The sequence below is a fragment of the Bidens hawaiensis genome, unplaced genomic scaffold (genome assembly GCF_021521415.1).
Source record: "Bidens hawaiensis isolate Kalapana, Puna unplaced genomic scaffold, B.hawaiensis_p1.1 tig00034163_1, whole genome shotgun sequence".
NCBI lineage: Eukaryota > Viridiplantae > Streptophyta > Magnoliopsida > Asterales > Asteraceae > Bidens > Bidens hawaiensis.
This window is the reverse complement of record NW_027495883.1, coordinates 225244-231196: the sequence shown is the minus strand read 5'-3', so window position 1 is coordinate 231196 and position 5953 is coordinate 225244.

Below are 5953 nucleotides of genomic sequence, written 5' to 3'. Positions count from 1 at the left end.
TCTGTAAGAAGACTGGTCGCACCGAAGTGGATTGCAAGAGAAAGACAATAGTTTGTTTTGAATGTGGGGGGAAAGGGGATTTTAGTATTGAATGCCTGAAAAGAAAACCAGTGGTTACCACAGTAGGTGCAAGTGGAAGTGGGGCAAAGACAGATGGGAGGAAAGGAAATGCTGGCATTTTCATTCTCGACATGCAAAAGGCTGCGGAGATACCGAACATGATTACCAATACATTTCCTATCAATAATGTTTTATGCTAGAGTTCTATTTGACTTAGGTGCAAACCAGAGTTTCATAGATTATAAATTATGTAGTCTATTAAATGATCCTCTTGTTAAATTAGATAATCATTATGAAGTTGAAACTACCAATGGTAATTTGATTAGAATAACTGAGGCCTTATGTAATGCGACAATTTCCTTAGCCAGCCACGACATACCTGTACGATTAAACCTATGACCTTGACAGGATTTGATGTAGTTCTAGGTATGGATTGGTTATCCATGAACCAAGCCTGTATCATATGCAATGATAAGGCAATTGAGATCCGAGCACCAAATAATAAAATCGTTCATATAACTGGACACAAGGAAGCAGGAAAAGTTAGAATAATTTCAAAAATAAAAGCCAACCATTGCTTAGGAAAAGGATGCTGCATTCATGGCCTATCTAACCAAAGAATCTGAACCAAAGAAAATGGAGCTACCAGGTTTTTTCTTCAACCATTGCTTAGGAAAGTGCCAGTTTTTTTTGAATTTAAAGATGTATTCCCAAATGAGCAACCAGGAATTCCACCAGATAGGGAAGTAGAATTTAGGATTGATTTATTACAAGGAACCTCATCGATAGCTAAGACTCCTTAAAGACTAGCACCCACCAAGATGAAGGAATTGAAGAAACAGCTGGATGAGTCGTTTGAAAAAGGGTTTATAAGACCAAGTTCTTCACCGTGGGGAACTCCGACATTGTTTGTTAAAAAGAAGGATGGATCGATGAGAATGTGCATAGATTATCATGAGCTGAACAAGGTTACAACTAAGAATAGTGTAAGACCCCAAATCCCGGGAATCCTACAATTGGTAATCACGTTCAAAAATTCTCAAAAATTTTAAACCAAGCAAGTTCGTTTAGTTAAAAACAAGTTCAGAGTAAATGAACAGCGGAATTCATAAGCGTCACAAATTTAGTCACAAACATTAAAGTCGAAAATAAGTTTAGTTTATTAAAACCGTTTTAGAGTTAAATAGACAGCGGAATAACGAATACCACGATTCCCAAACCGGGAAAAGTACCAATCCATAATTAGTAGAAAACATTAAGTATTTGAAATTTCCAAAACTATAAAATAAAATAATTATCTTGTTGGAAGTCCCCAACTAGAAATGCCTTCAACCGTCCGAGTAGTCTCCAGCACGTCCAAGCGGTAATCTCCAATCCTCAACCTGAAAATCAATCTAACATACACACAAAGTCAGCTTGAGCTGAGTGAGTTCAAGTTTTCCATAAGTAACATCCAATAAACAATTTAACTCCATAAGTATAAAATGTAGGAGAAAATCATAAGTAATTAGTTATATAACTTTCCTTGGTCAAGTCATAGGTAAATAAAGTAATAAATAACTCTTCTTGATCAAATCATAAGTAAATAAAATATTAAACATCTTTTCTTGATCAAACACACAACACGTGTCTCCTCACCCAGGGTCTTCCCCGAGTAATATATTTGACCCGGCCGCAGTTTAACAAAAACCAACAAAATCATGCAACACGAGCCTCCTCACCCCGGGTCATCCCCAAGTAATATATTTGACTCGGTCACAGTTTAATAATACAAAAGTCACGCAACACGAGCCTCCTCACCCCGGGTCATCCCCGAGTAATATATTTGACTCGGTCACGGTTTAACATACCTAAACACGTGATACGGGCCTCCTCACCCCGGGTCTTCCTCAAGTAATATATTTGAACCGACCATGGTTTAGCAGGACGGCGGGCCTCCTCACCACGGGTCATCCCCAAGTAATATATTTGACCCGCCTGGACATAAACATGCAACATAGGTCTCCTTACCCCGGGTCTTCCCCAAGTAATATATTTGGCCCGATTACAGTTTACCCACACATACACATCCACATACACACTTACCAATATCAATTTCAAGCATTCAACCAGACCATATCATCACATTCAATCCATAAATAATGGATGATCTAGGAATTAATACTAGGCCTAATAGTATCCTCGCGCCTAGACCATAAATAATGTATGTAACCTAAGGAATATAAGACCATAAAAGAGTCTAAAATATCCTAAGGCATAGAAAATAATTCAAACATAGCTTTCAAAATGCACAGTCACGAATAAGACCATGTAATAACATCCAAATAAATTAAGCGATTAAAATCGGGTAAAAATTTGTAATAGGGTGTGTATGCTAGCCCAAAACGTAAAAAGAGTAAAAAGGGCATCATGAACTCCCCTGACACAAGGCACGAATTCACCACGAGCTAGAGAACCCCTAAGTATCCCCACAACTCAAACGCCTGTCGGTTTACATACAATCATTAGTAACGACACCGAAAGGACTCGTTTATCCTACACGACGTTCTAACATGGTTCGAGTTACCTAAAGCCTTGACCTCATCAAACTCAATCATAACAGCCCCCCGGGGCTTACATTTACCGACACGACCCGTAGATACTCCCGGGTATAAAGAATTCCCAAATTACCCCCGGAAGCACTCGGCGAGACTAATATGCGCGTTTAAGAGTTGTTTAGGCACATACATCCAACTCAGCCCCGTGTGGACCCAATTAGATAAATTCACAGCCAATAAGTCCACACGACGCTACACATGTTGAATGGGTCGGTAACTCGTAAACACAACGCACCAACTATCAAATAAACACGGATTCGCGTTATACCGACCCGTTTGAGTAACCGACAACCAATTCAGCCCCAATACTTACAAAAATCATTTTTCCACAGCCCGTATATCAAACCAAGGTTACACAAACTGAATTGGTTGTTAGTTCCCTCAAACAACACGCTAGACGCAACAATAGACAAACTAGACAACCGGAACCTAGCTTTCACTTCATCAACAATTGACCAATCTAACGAATGGCAAAACTCATGATACTAAAGTATTATATACAAGACATACCTAGGAAGATGATAGAGAAAGAACTTCAATTAAAATAGCCCTGAAAGGACCTCAATTGGTCAGCCACCGGTTAAGTCCTAAACTGAAAGAATTGATTAATGTCAAGAATAAGGAGCAGATTTTAGCATGCAAAAGTGTGTTTTATTACATAGGAAAATCATAGGGATAAATTATGAAATTTATACCAGAATTGTATAAATGTCTAAGGTTTTTAAAAATATTTTTATTATATTTTTCCAATACACACAAAAATCATAAAAATTCCTTCAACATAGAAAGGTACGTGTAGCTAATTCAGTGCACAGCAAGAGTGTTTAATTTGTTTAAAAATCATTACCAAACCAAATTAAACGATTCCAATTGGGTTGTAATATTAACTCAAAATATGAACTTTCAGAAGTGGAATCAACCAATTTGGACATGTCAAAAAAGAGTTATAATATCGGGAATACAGACCAGAATCCATCACCCCGCATCAACTTTGACACCCGATCTTATAAAATCATAAAAACCATTCAAATCTCGTCTTAAAATTACATATTATACCTTTCTGGAAACTAGACTCAAAGTAGAACATCATAGAAACAAGAAACGATTAAAAACAATAAATTTTCATCGAGTTACAGACCGAACAATAAATGAGTACGAATCTGTCAGAAACTTTTATCATCAAAACTCAACCCTAACATGTTACAACAAAGGGTTTAATGGTGAAAAAGACTTGCATGGACGTTGGACTAACCTTGAATTAGATTACTACGCTTGGAATTGGCTGCAAAAAAAAGAAAAAGGGAGCCCTAGCTGCTGCTGTTACCTGCCATCGGGATTAAGGGAATGAGGAGCAAGGTTAGGGTTTTGATTATAATATATTTACACTATTGCCCTCCAACTTGCAGATTGGGACAACTTGGATGAAAGGTTAAATGGTTAGGTTTATGAAAAGGACAAGGGGGTTCCCAAAGGATGCCAGATCAAACCCGAAAATATACCAACCGTACAATGTTTCACACCGATAGACGAAAATGTCGGGTGCTACATACCAATCTAACACGTTAAGTTATAAGAGGTGATGATTTGAGCAAGAGGATAGATAAACAGACTTTTAAAACGTATTACAAGGCTCTAAATTAGGAAGATGAAACCCCGGATTTTAAACAAACAAAATTTACGGGCGTTACAAATAGATATCCGCTTCCAAGAATCGACGATTTGTTTGATCAACTTCAAGGAGTAAGTTATTTTTCCAAAATCGATCTTCGATAAGGATATCATCAATTGAAGGTACAAGAAGAAGATATACCAAAAACATCATTTAGAACGAGGTACGACCTTATGAGTTCACTGTTATGCCTTTTGGACTCACTAGTGCTCCGACGGCTTTTATGGATATGATGAACCGAATTTGCAACCCATATCTTGATAAGTTTGTCATTGTATTCATCGATGATATTCTCATATACTCAAAATCCAAAGAAGATCACCAGATTCACGTAAGGGTTATGTTAGAAACCTTAAGGAAAGAAAGGTTATATGCCAAATTTTCTAAGTGTGAATTTTGGTTATCGGAAGTTCAATTTCTTGGTCACATTGTAAAGCAAAAGATATTCAAGTTGGCCCGGATAAGATAGAGGCCATAACTAAAATGGGTAAAACCCAAGACAGCAACTCAAGTTAGAAGTTTTCTAGGCTTAGCTGGATACTACCGGAGGTTTATTCAAAACTTTTCCAGAATAGCTGTCCCTTTGACCTCACTCACTAGAAAATCCGTTAAGTTTGAATGGGGACCAAAACAAGAGGAAGCATTTGAAACACTAAAACAAAAATTAACAAAATGCACCAATCATGGCTTTGCCAGAAGGCTAGGATAAATTTACCATATACTGTGATGCTTCGCACACAGGTATGGGATGTGTTTTAATGCAAGAAAAGAAGGTTATTGCATATGATTCAAGGCAATTGAAAGTCCATGAGAAGAATTACAACACAAAGGAATTGGGACTATAATCTTTGCATTAATGTTATGGTGACATTATTTGTGTGGTGTGAAATTCACAATATATACTGACCACAAGAGTTTGAAGCATATTTTTGATCAAAAAGAATTGAATATGCAGCAGAGACGTTGGATGGAAACTCTTAATGATTATGAGTGAGAAATTGTATACCATGAGGGAAAAGCCAACGTTGTGGCAGATGCTTTGAGCAGGAAAGAACATGATAAACCCAAAAGAGTTCGAGCCCTTAGATTAGAACTTAAAATAGACTTGATCAACCAAATTAAAGAAGCTCAGAAGTTGGCACTAGAAGAACGAAGTATCAAGGCCGGAAAAGGAAATGGTACCCTTGATCAATTAGTTAACGGCGATGATGAAATACTTAGATTACAAAAAAGAATCTAGGTACCTATGGTTGGAGATTTATGAACTAAAATACTTGAAGAAGCTCATAAATCAAAATACATGATGCATCCGGGAAGTGACAAGATGTATCACAATCTGAAGAATGATTAATGGTGGATTGGCATGAAAAAGGACACTGCCATATATGTTGCTAAATGCTTAACGTGTTCCAAAGTCTAAGCCGAACATCAAAAGCCATTGGGATTATTACAACAACCAGAAATCCCAATATGGAAATGGGATATGATAACCATGTGTTTTATTATGAATTTACCGAAGACGTCTCGACAAAATGATGCAATCTGGGTTATCGTAGACAGGCGAACTAAATCTGCTCATTTTATTCCAATGCAAGAATCATTTAGTATGGATAAGTTAGCACAATTA